Here is a 12,840-nt window from a genome sequence, read left to right as displayed (position 1 = left end):
AACGAATCTCAGCAGTTGGATCGAGGCCCATTCAATCTAAACCATCGATTTCTACTTAAATCTAAACCATAGAATTGACGCTCTAGATCATTGCATGCCTCCCATGCACCACTTAGGCACGTCCCCTTCAAACTTTCCCAATGACAACCATCATTATGCATTTAATGCAATGGTCGTACGTGTATTGGAAGTTGTAATGGCTTAGCTACCTTTTGCTTGGTAACATGCGCAAACATCAAATCATTGGTATGATTAACAAAAACAATCATTACTTCCATCCCCCTAGGCTTTAAATTCATTTAGCCACAATAAAAGAGCATTGGCAATGTCCCTGCCTCGGCTTCAAATTCATTTGGCTGTAATCATATTGAGCCTCGGCTCCAAACGAAAAATCAGCAACTAAACATAACGAGATTTAGCACCTTAAAACTTCTTATCCCGGCTCAGTTAAAGGCAACAACAACGAATCCCAGGTATTAGTCACGACAAAGCACTATCAATTCTAAACTCCAAACATGACATAAATGATTGCACTTGGACTTGGGAGACTATAATTAGGAGCCAAAAATTCAAATTTTTCTTAAAAGGAACTCAGAAGATTACTCAAATATCGAAGTCCACGCATGACATAAATGATTATGACTTAGAGAACTATTGTTACATCTCATCACACGTGGCTGACCCACTTTGGCCCCTCGCCTACCTAAATTGTAACACATGGCGTGGTGGCCAAGGCCCTCAAGCTCGTGGAACATAGCCAGGAACTAACAGAGCCTCAACATCTTGAAGCCCGAAGTGTATTCCGAAGTACTTACTGCAAGGTCCATTTTGTCCAGTTCGAGGCCCATGAGCCGAAGCTATGGCCTCCGAAGCCCCTCTACTATCACTTCTTCCAAGAGATCCGCTCTTACACAAGTATCTTCCCTGAATGATTAATGAGATGTCTATTATAGAGTTTAAGTGTCAAGTCTTGTCAAATAAGGTGACGGCTCTACCAACCAATAAATGTAAAGTAGGCTAGCAAGTCAAAAGTGATTCTTAGGATTAGATGTATGGGTCAAGGAGATGAAGAAACATGTACCCCTGTCCGACGGTTACAATTTACTTTGTACTACTATAAGTACTCTCCCATGTTAACATTGTAAGGTTAATGCAATTTTACGTACAAAACTCAATACTAGAGTAAATACAAAACGTTTCATCCCATTTTATTCTCTTGCAAATACAACTAAGTCTACTTAATGTTCATCAACCACGATTGGTAATTATTGTACAATCGTTCTTCAAATGCATTGTCGGATTTCGAACGTTGTCGTCCCACACCTTTGAGCTATTCCCGCGGCCATTCTCAGACCATTCCAAACAATTGTTATTTCTTAACGTGTAGGACTTGGCATACATGTGCGTGGGTGGATCCAGTATCCGTTGTTCACGTGGCCCTAACTGGAAACGAGGTCAACATATTCCATGCTTTCTATATATTGGAATTGTGAGACTTCATTATTGCTGATTTGGCAGTAAGTTTTTTCCTGCTCGATTAATCAAACTTTTGAGTCTTTTTTTTTTTTTTTACATCATTTTATGTGAATATAGAATACCTCTTACAAGTGATTCCCACCTCATTCCGATCGGGATTACGCGGGGGCATGACGAAATATTTTTCGTCAATTTATAAAGCTCATCCATAAAACTTTAATTACAAATAAATTTCATAAAACTAAGCGAATTAAAACAATAATTAAATGGATTAATTTATTAATATATCTTAAATTTAATTTAGTGACCTGAAAGTGTACTCTAAGCTTTTAAACCATAAAAAAAAAATTATTATATGAAAACTAATAAAATAAAATTCAAAAAATTAAGATAAATATATATCAAAGGTAAATAAGGAGTTAAATTCTTGAGATTTATATTAATTTATCAGTTAGATTGTTTTGCTATTTAAAATAAGTTCTATTGATATATGAAAACTTAATTTGATTGATATAAGATTTTCATTAATTTAATGCTAAAACAATGAAATTTATAATTAAATAGAGTTTGATTTATATTGAATTTTTTGTTGGCATGATAACCAATTATTAACAATACAGGTCATGCTTCAAACATGATGTACATTGGGGTGTCCACCCCTTCACATGAAAGGGGGCTCGCTTCAAACAAACATATGATTTATTCAAAGTGTGCCTCCTCTATATGAGGAGGGTAGACGAATGGATATCACTTGATGCACAAGTAGTATTATCCTTAACAATATTATTGTATATTCACAAATCACAATTAAGGTAATATCGTTGACAAAAAAGAAAATAAAATATTTTTAATTGAATGTTTCTCCAACAACCATGCTTGTATCATAAATTATTCATTAATAAGTAAATAATCATTGTATTTCTGTAGCCCTAATTATTATCACTATTTTATTCCTTACGGTCATACTTATTTCATATAAATATAGAGTTTTGATTTTTAGAAAAATACACACAAGTCTATTGATTTCTATATTTTCTTCTATTTTCTCTTTAATTCGTAAAAACATGTTATATATTGAAGATTATTATCATGGCTACTCAACTATCTCTTTTTCTATCTTCAATTCGAATGCCTCGTGATAACACGCACAAAATTTTTACAACATCTCTTAGTAGATAAACTTGCCCTGTTAAGCCTTTGTTTAGGTCCATTAAAATCTAATTTTGGGGAAAATATATTTTGGAATGGTAATTTTTGGAAAATGTGCATTAAAAATATAGAAAAGTTTTAGATTTACGTATAATATTATTTTATTGGAGAATGTATGATTTAAAATATGAAAGAGAAAAATAGTTTTTTGAAATAATGGTGCCCAAATAGGGGCTAAACCTTAATTTATTTAATGAGGTTAAAATTATGTTTGGGTTTTAATATCAAGATAATTTAATGAGCATTAAAGAGCCTATGTCAATGCAATAAAGGTAAAACGGAGACAACATATCTCAATTCAATTAAATTATAAAGATCCTCAATTGTTTGTGTTATACCCATGGAACAAGTGGATTGTAATGACTCGACATAGCAAATGAATCATCCTCGATGCTAAAAAACAACTTAACACTATATAAATCAAATAACATATGCTCAATATGCATGGTAAATACACCTTAGTTGGCCGTGTCAACCATGTAAATATCATAAAAAAATATCAAAATACTGAGAAGGAGAAAGGCATAAACCTAACCTCCTGAAAGCAACAAAGTAGCAAATGTCTAAAAGTAACAAGAAAGCAATAAATGAGGAAGTACTATTTCCCATACAATGTAAATGAAAGCAAACAAACTCTAGACTATAAAGCTTTGAAGTTGGGCAGTCTGTATCTGTCAATTTGCACAAGTGCCCGAATTTGACGTGCACGGTCAAGTGGTATATACTCCTGATAGCGGCGCTGGTCCCAATCCTTTGAGGCTAAAGAGTCTGCAACCTAGTTCCTTTCATGGTAAATGTGGGAAATAGTGTCTAGCTTGAAGGAGATGAAGTATCTGATGTGTCTGAGTATGCCCTAATCTTCCATGGTCCTCCACCCGTGGTGATGCAGTGAATGGCCATAGTCGAATATGTCTTAATCCAAATGTCTTTGATATCAAGCCTTCTGAAAAGAAAAATCACGTCTAATAAAGCTCGGAGCTCAGCCTCCAAAATAATGCGGGTACCATAAGATGCAAAGAATGACGTGATGCAGCATCCATCCTAGTTCTGAATAATGCCCACGCCACTAACAAAATCATCTTTGATGCATCCATCAGTATTAATCTAGTGAGATCCCATTGAAGGTGTACCCTATATAACTAAAATATGTGGTAATGGAAGGAGAATTAAAGAAATACCAAATAGGAGTGCTAAAGCCAAGTCCCCCGACAATGTATAGACCGAAATAATCCATCTAGGCATTATACAAATCTAGGCATTATACAAATCTCCCAGTGCTTCGTATCATCCCTCTCAGTGCATAGAAATCTGAATATCATAAAGAAATGATAGTGTGAATGTGATGATTTGTCTAGGCACTATACAGATTTCCCTGTGCTTCGTATCATTCCTCTCAGTGTGTAGAAATTAGAATATCATAAAGGAATGATAGTGTCGATGTGCCTACAGTGTCCGTACTATCTAGAATAACGCCATCTCTGGAACCTCTGCATAACTCCCTCACATGACCGCATAGGTATCTAAAAAGTGTTCTTGAAGAGTTGTCAAACTTGGTCAAAGGTTGTGTTGCCTGTAAAAAATATGACTAATGGTCTTGATCTTAGAAAAACACTGACAGCAGGAAGCCAAGTTAGTATTGTCTACGCTTTTGACATAGGAACACTTAGATATAAGCTATTGAGCATAAAACCTAAAATCCAATCCTATACATGAGAAGTTCATACACAAGAGGCCAGAGTTTACACTATGTAACATGATTAAACACCAAAAGTGAGGTGTAAAAACTTTATGAAATTGCATGTACAAACCCTGCATCGCAAAGAATTGCTTAGCGATAGGGGCAATAGGTCAGCTGAGTCAACTCATCTTTTACAATTGTAAGCTCAACTTATGATCAAAATATGTTCTCGGTTCAACCTAAGCTCGTGGACCTCATGAGTGGAACAGCCATGAATCGATTTGAGTTTTTTAATAAAGTAACAAAATAGCAAAAAATGAGCAATTTTTTTTTTAAAAAAATTAATAAAACAAGTCCAAAATACAAGCCAACCCACGGCATGTACGAGCTGGCTTGCATAGGCTCCCCGCTCGTGAATAATAATGTAAGCTCAACTTGACCTATAGCTGGGCTCAAAACGTGCCGAAGCCAACGTTAGACCGAGTTGGAACAAGTCAAACCCCCAAGCAACTCGACCCATTTGTCATCCCTACTTAGTGATGCAAGGGGTTAATTGAAATTATAGATTGATTTCGAGTTGCTTAGTTTTATTCAGAAGTAAATCTCTTAACACTTGGTGATCAACTTGAAAATTAAATTTTGTTATGTACTCTAAGAAAAAGTTTAAAGGATTGCATGACCTTAGTTATCTCATAGAGAAACTAGTTGTGACGATGAAAAGTAGTGCATATCCATTAGTTTACAAGCTTTTGACTTTCATACCTATTCTTTTAGTTACTACAGTAAAGTGGGTATTTTCTACAATAAACATTGTGAATTATAGATTGTGCAATTGGATTGGAAATCAGTAGATGAATGATAGCCTCATTGATAATGTTGAGAAAAGTATTTTCTGATGATAGATAACAAAGTCATTGTACAAAGATGTTAAAGTATGAAAACTCGTAACGAACAATTGTAAATGGTATTGTTATGTCATTCATTGTTTTCATTTATTTTACCTAATTCTTAACTTAGCTCTTGTTCGTCGCTATTTGTTATGGTGTATGATAGAATTCGAAATTCTTAAATTCCATTATGTTTTAGGGATTTGCTTGAACGTTTCTAATTTATTGAAAGGTATTTTTGGCAATAGCATAGGAAAGAAGACATGGTCATCTTGAACATTTCTTACAACTTACAAAATTTGACTAATAATTCACTCCAATGTCTCGAAGTCTCGAACATTCACGTTTCCACTTCAATTTTGGTAAAAGAAGTTTGGTGCTGGTCATTCTTGTGTACCCCACCATCGACAATTCTTTTAGGCAACGCCCAAAAGCATAAACAATTACTACCATATAATAAAATTTAAAATTAACATATAATAATATGATTAGACAGAGAAAAGTAGTAAGAATACTCTTAGTTCTATACGCGTGACTAAAACGTGGGAAGAAAAGATACTTAGAAATTGCAAGGAAAGAGAGGTCACGACCCTACTTGACAAAAGATTAGGATTAATAAACTATAAAGTCAAACAAGATTCAATTATAAATAAACTATAGCAATTCCCATTTCCCAACAACGGACATATATTTTTTTTCTCGTTGTTTAGCTGAATATCATGTGGCCAAAATTAAAGTGCTTGTTATATTTATTGCAACCGTCCAAAATATATAATTTTTTTTTCATCTGCCTTATTAAAATAAAATAAACAAGTTTAAAAAAAAAAGGGTAACTTGTTTTTTTTTATATATTTTTTGGTCGAACGAATTTTTTGATTATTATGCCATTTCTTATCTTTGGGTATGTATACTTTTATCATAAGTGTTTCCTTGATTGAACCCCGTTTTTCTAAGAATATGTAATCCAAAGGTGCTATCAATTACTAGTACAAGTAACATAAAGAAATGTAACTAACTTTTATTGGAAAAAGCAACCTCGAAAATTTGGGACGAAAAGCAATTAGCAATGATCACTGAGTAAGCTTTTTCAATTTTAGGTGGTTCATTCATCTTGCCGTAAGTTAGAGACTTTTATTCTGCAATATTTTCTTCATTCATCATTCCAAGTTCTTTCATTCCCATCTAATGATGTGAATATAATTTTCTTGATGAGTACATCCCTACTCCACCAACCCTCACACTAATCTAAAGCCAAATATGCCCCCAGGGCACATCTCCAAGTGGTAAAAGGAGAGGGTGGAGAAATTCAACTTTACTTGAGGCTGCTGCGTCAAGGGTTCGAATCCTGAAATATGGATTTGGTTCTTGGGTAAGTGCAAGTGTACAAGCAGCCTTCCACCCTATACTCTTGGAGGCATAACCTGCGATTTACCTCCCTCACGATACTCCAGGATAGGGGTGGTGGGGGACCCTTAAGGTTAGGGTTTAACCTTAATCTAAAGCCAAATATTAACTATAATCTAAAACGTTCCTAATTGATGAAATATTTCTTATTTTATTGAAGGCGGCATTAATTGTGACAAAGGGTTTATGAGCATACGCAGAAGCACATGAAAGAAGAATAGGTCTAAACATAAATGAAGAATTAAATTCAAGTCTTCCTAGTAACCTATTACAATAACTACATTACGCTAAACTCTCCTTTCTCTTCTCAAGAAACGTCTGCAACGACTGCCTCCTTGCTATAGGAAAATCTGAAAATACAAAGTCAGATTTTGAAGAATCTACAATGAACCAAACATGCCTAAAGAAAGAAAAATTGATACACACCTCCCTTAAGCCTTAAGGATTCCCAATATATTCTTTTGGTCAGATGTCACTTTAGAATCTGAGGATTCAGCAGGTTTTTGGACTCCTTTCTCAGCAAGTAGGAGAATATCCTGAGCCTGCAGTGCACCATTAATTAATTTTTTTTTAAAGAAAAAGTTCAGTTTTTTTTTTTTTTTTTTTTTTTTTTCTTATTTTTTAAAAAAAGGTTTGAGTGAATTTCAACTCAAACCAACCCACTCTAACTTTTAAACCGTACTGAACCAAACCAAACCGTTTTGGTTTGGTTTGGTTTGGTTTAACTCCAACCCGAATCCAAAATCAAATTAGTCGGTTTGAGTGAATTTCAACTCAAATCAACTTACTCTAACCCTTAAATCGAACCGAATATCCTGAGCCTGCAGTGCACCATTAATTAATTTTTTTTTAAAAAAAAATTTTAGTTTTTTTTTTTTTTTTTTTGTTAATTCATGATTATGTAAAAAAATGAACCTTATCTGGAGAAATATCAAAAACAGCGACTATCTCATTGTAGAAAATCGTCATGGGAGGAGTTTCAATATCTCTTTTAGCTCACCATTTTGCCTATAGAAATCCCATAAAATATTCTTTAGCCACATGCAAGAAACGAAAAGGCGAAAAAGCATCTTCTTCTTTTTTTTTTCCTTTCAACTTTTCTAAGGTTGTTACCTAATGGTAAAATCTTGAAATGGCAAGGAAGGATAGGCAGTATCTTCCTTTGGCATACAGGGAAAAAAAATAAAAATAAAAATAAAATAATAATAACGATTTATTCAGACCGAAATAACCATTTGCAATCACAGTTTTCAGAACCTCTGAATTGTTCTTAGGGACAACTCCTTGTATATCAATATTGGTGAGTATCGCAATTAAGGCAGATAATTAGAAAATTGAAAAATACTCAACAACAAGTACAGTTATTAACAACCTTATATTGGTTAGGATTATGCTTGTGAACGTAATGTTACAAGTGATTATGAAATTTATAGGTGACGCATAGGCAAATTGACCGTAATAATCCAAGAGTCATGTGTAAATGGACTAAATTATGGATACGAAAAGAAATGTAAAAAGACGTTTTCGCTTTGTCTTTTAATTATTTTCCTCTACTCTTTTCATTGATAAAACAAAATCATTATCATGCACTTGCTCACTCTGACGCTTGAGAGTATGTTTGAGAAGTGTTTATAAAATCAAAACGATTTTTATTCACATATTTTTGTGAAATTTATAAGTATATTTACTTATTTATAACTCATTTCTATATGTTAATAAACATTTGTGAAGCGCATGTTCAATTTGAACAATTGAAGAAAAGACTAATTACATAGAAGATACATAGTTTCATTTTGTATGAAAAATACATCAAAAAATTAATTTAAATTTAAGTTAAAATTAAAAATTAAATTTTATTTTAAATATTTTACTGGATTTGTAACTTTTCAAATACACATTTTATCAACTTTTATTCAAATTTACTAAAAATTTGATTTGATTTTTATCTAAATCAAACAACGACAATAAAATTAACTGATGGAAAAATATTAGGGTGTCACGTGTGTTGTGTGTGTCTATATATATATATATATATATATATATATATAGAGAGAGAGAGAGAGAGAGAGAGAGAGAGAGAGAGAGAGAGAGAGAGAGAGAGTTTTTAACTTTTGGATGATGTAGAAATTGCAACCTCACCATATTGTTTGAATACATTAAATACATGTGACCTTTTGAATTATTACATGCTAAATTCTCAACCGCAAAAAGTGGACCAAAATGAATAAGGTCGAAATGAAACCTAACAATATTTCCGAGACATTTTATAAAATCCCAAAATGAATGTGATGTCACTACAATAAAAACAACATTTTACAACATTTAAAAAACGTTGTTGAAGGTTATATGTTGCAAATCTCAATGTTGCCATAGAGTAAAAGGATACAACAATATTTTTTGAACATTGTGCATAACCTTTTTATTACCTTTTTAAATATTGTGAATAACCTTTTTTTGCAACTTTTTTGAACATTGTTAATAACATTTTCGCAACTTTTTGTTGCAAATAACCATTTCGCAACGTTCAAAAAACATTGCGAATAACATTTCTGCAACATTTTTCGAATGTTTCCAATAACTTTTTTGCAACTTTTTTTATCGTTGTCGTAGTTATTTTTTTTATATAGCAATTTATGTAATCTGACTCATAAAATTGAAAATGACTCATTGCGAACAAAATTTGGAATTACATAAAAATTGATAATTTCATCACAAATTTTTGAATCCATACACTTGAATATTAAAATGTGATAAATACCACCTAAATAAATGGACCATGCTAGATGTACATACACTTTTTACCGAATTTTTTACCTACACTCACAATAAGAGGGCGGGTCCCACACACCGGAATTTTTAAATGCACATGGGGCCCACATGCATGTGAGAGTAGGTAACCAATTCGGTACATATATATTTATCCTAAATAAAAAGGAGTTTCAAAATGGGAAAAAAATCAGAAATAAAATTTTGATACTACTTCGGCATGCATGAAGAGCTTATTGCCACACAACAATAAGCTTCTGGTTAATACACTAATGGCACACTCAATCTTGTCATTCTTCATGCATTCTTTGAGTTGCTTGCCACACAATTCATGATTGTCAATGAATGTGCAAGAGAAGCATTGAATCAATACGAAAAAAAAGTCTTCAATCATTCACTTGTGCATTGAAAATTTATGGTACCTCTAAGAAGATAGCATGTAGCAAGTGCACGCATACCTTGCGCCATCAATGGGCTTTAATTTGAGGAAATTTGAAATCATTATAGCTTGGATTCATCAATCGAATTTCTTATCAAGTTAGTGTACCAAGAACCTATTAGAGAAAGTCGTCTAAGTATACATGAAGAGATCATTACAGTTATGGCAATTTGATCCATAGGAACGTAAAATAAGGAATGATGGCACACTTGATAATTGCTACAAGCTAATTATTTGCATTTTCTCCAAGAAACAGTGGCTATTAAAAAAGAAAAAGAAAAAAGGCAATTATTGAAACTAAGAAAATATGGTAAAAGAAAATAGAACTTGAAAAATTCTGTGACCAATTAATTATGGAAAATTCTAGTATTTTGCACAAAGTGAATGTTTTAAAAATTGACGTTCCGCCTAAAATTTTCTAAATTTCATGATACAAATTCTCAAACTTAAGTAAATTTCCTCAAAAAAATAATTGGACAATATTTACATTTAATTTCATAAAACGTTCATAAATTATCTTGACCAAGTCTACTTTTAACATTTTTGACATTGTAGCAAATTGAAATATTGAATTGTAGAATATTCAACAGCACCATATAAGACATGTATCAAATTAAAGCAAACAGGTTTAAAGTGAAGAAGAAGACTTTTTCAGGAACACGAACAATTTTTTTTTTTCAGTAGATGAATCATATAAAGTGCATCATAACCAGTTATGCAGGACTGAGAGAGGCATTGTAGCATAAATGGCTAACCAGTTATGCAAGAGTGAGATAGAGACTGTATACCTTTAATGTTTCTCTGAACTAACCGAGATTAGGGATGACAATGGACTGCTTTAACCCACGAGCTCGGCTCGGGCTCATGGCCAGCCGAGCTCGTGGCTCGTGAAAGACGAGCCGAGCTCGAGATTAGGGATGGCAATGGGCATCTTTAACCCACAAGCTCGGCTCGGGCACATGGCAAGCCGAGCTGTTGTTCGGGGGCGAGCTCGAGACGAGCTGTTCGCAAGCTCATGATTTTTTAATTTTTTTGGTAAATTTGCACATGTTTTGACTTTTTTTTTGTAAATTTGCATATTTTTTGACGAAACTCGTGGGCTCGTCAAAAGGGGCTTGTGGGCTCAACTTTGCCCACAAGCTGCTCGTGGGATTGAGCCCCCTGCTCGAATGACGAGCACGAGCCGAGCTGCTCGTCGGCTCGGTCCGTTTGACATTCCTAACTGAGATGGAAGCTTATATTCCTCAGTTCAAGCACCTAGTCCTTTTGTAGATTCCCCTAATCTATCAAACAATCACATTGCAGTATTCAAAATGTGTTCAGTTTCAAACAACCACAAACCAAATCAATGAACACATAGGTAGATCGAAAGACAGAAAATACTTCACAAACTGACCCATAGAAAATTTATACAAATAAAACCACAATAAAAAATTAACTTTTGCGATTTAATTAGAGCTTAATTAGACAAATAAAAAACTGACCCCTTCCAACCAATCCCTAAAACGAAGAGCTTAATTAGATAAATCAATAACCAACCCAATAAAAATGAAACCTTTTTAGGGTATTGATTAAGAGACACCAGAATCATGATTTCATTCTCCAAAATTAGAAATTTTGAACAATAAATTATACAAACCAACGGCCAATCTATAAAAGTGAAAACATTTTTCAGGATATTGATTACAAGAACCAGAATCTATTTTTCAATCTCCAGATTATTAAATTTGGGGGTTAAATCAATAACCAAACTATTTAACGGATTTAAATTTAAAAACTCTAGTTCTAAACCCCAATGCTCACTTCAATTTGAGTCTACAAGTGAAATCTACCTACGAATATACATGGAAGACACATAATATAATAGACAGACTTTTCCTTACGTTTCATCCTTGACTGCGAGGTTAAGAAGAGCAGCGAGTGTCGCCTATTTGGCTTCAATAGAGTCGCAAAGGAGCACGTCGACAAGCAGCTTCATAGCACCGGAGAAATGACGGCGGTAGCGCTGCAAGATCTTAGTAAGCTGTCGAATCTCCACCCGCCTTAACTTTCAAATTCACCTCATCAGATTGAAGTAGCAAAAGTTACTTCACAAACTGACCCATAGGTAGGGCTTTTTTGTTTTGAAATTTTTTATGTATGGCATCAGATGTAATTGCGAAAAAGTTTATTTTTCCTTGAGAAAAGCTTTATCTTTCACAATGTTTGATTAACATTGCGAAAAATAAAAATATTCGTAACATTAAATAAACGTTGTAAAAGATCGACATCAGCAACATTCACTTAAAAAATATTGTCAAATTTCAATTATTAACACCAATGACAACATTCACCTATTAGAATGTTGCAATAGATCATTTTAGCAACATTTAATTAATGAATATTGTCTTTTACATGTTGTAAAAATGCATTTTTGTTGTAGTGTGTAGGCCCCACCCTTGACAATAAAGCATACGAATTAGTAATATCTTCATCCACACCCAAATATTTCATGGTATAGGGTAATGCTATTCATAATGCAGTAGTCGTCCTATGTGACATTTTACAGTGGTTTGTAATTTGATGTATTAATATGGTAATTTTTTCTTACTTCATATATGAAATTACTAACCACCAAATGTATGTTAATTAAGACGACTGCGATAGTGAGTAATTACAAATAACATTATTAAATTATATATGTTCGCACAAAATGTCCCTGAAAATACAAAGATATGATTTACAACCCTGCTTAATGAACTCATTCAACCCATATAAATAAAAGATGCAATCGTAGAAAAGAAGAAAACATCATGCACATCAAATAGCACCATTACTAGACCATAATAACACGTTTAGATTACAAAATAATTCCGGTCCAACGCATTATATTAACATAGGTATCTGAAAAAGTTCTCGAAATGCTATCAAACCTGATCAGAGATTGTGCTGCCTATAAAAAATATGATTGATGATCTCAATCTCATAACAATGACGATGAA

The sequence above is a fragment of the Olea europaea genome, chromosome 8, assembly GCF_002742605.1.
Source record: "Olea europaea var. sylvestris chromosome 8, O_europaea_v1, whole genome shotgun sequence".
Classification (NCBI taxonomy): Eukaryota; Viridiplantae; Streptophyta; class Magnoliopsida; order Lamiales; family Oleaceae; genus Olea; species Olea europaea.
The sequence above is the reverse complement of the archived record's forward strand: the minus strand, read 5'-3'. Positions refer to the sequence as shown.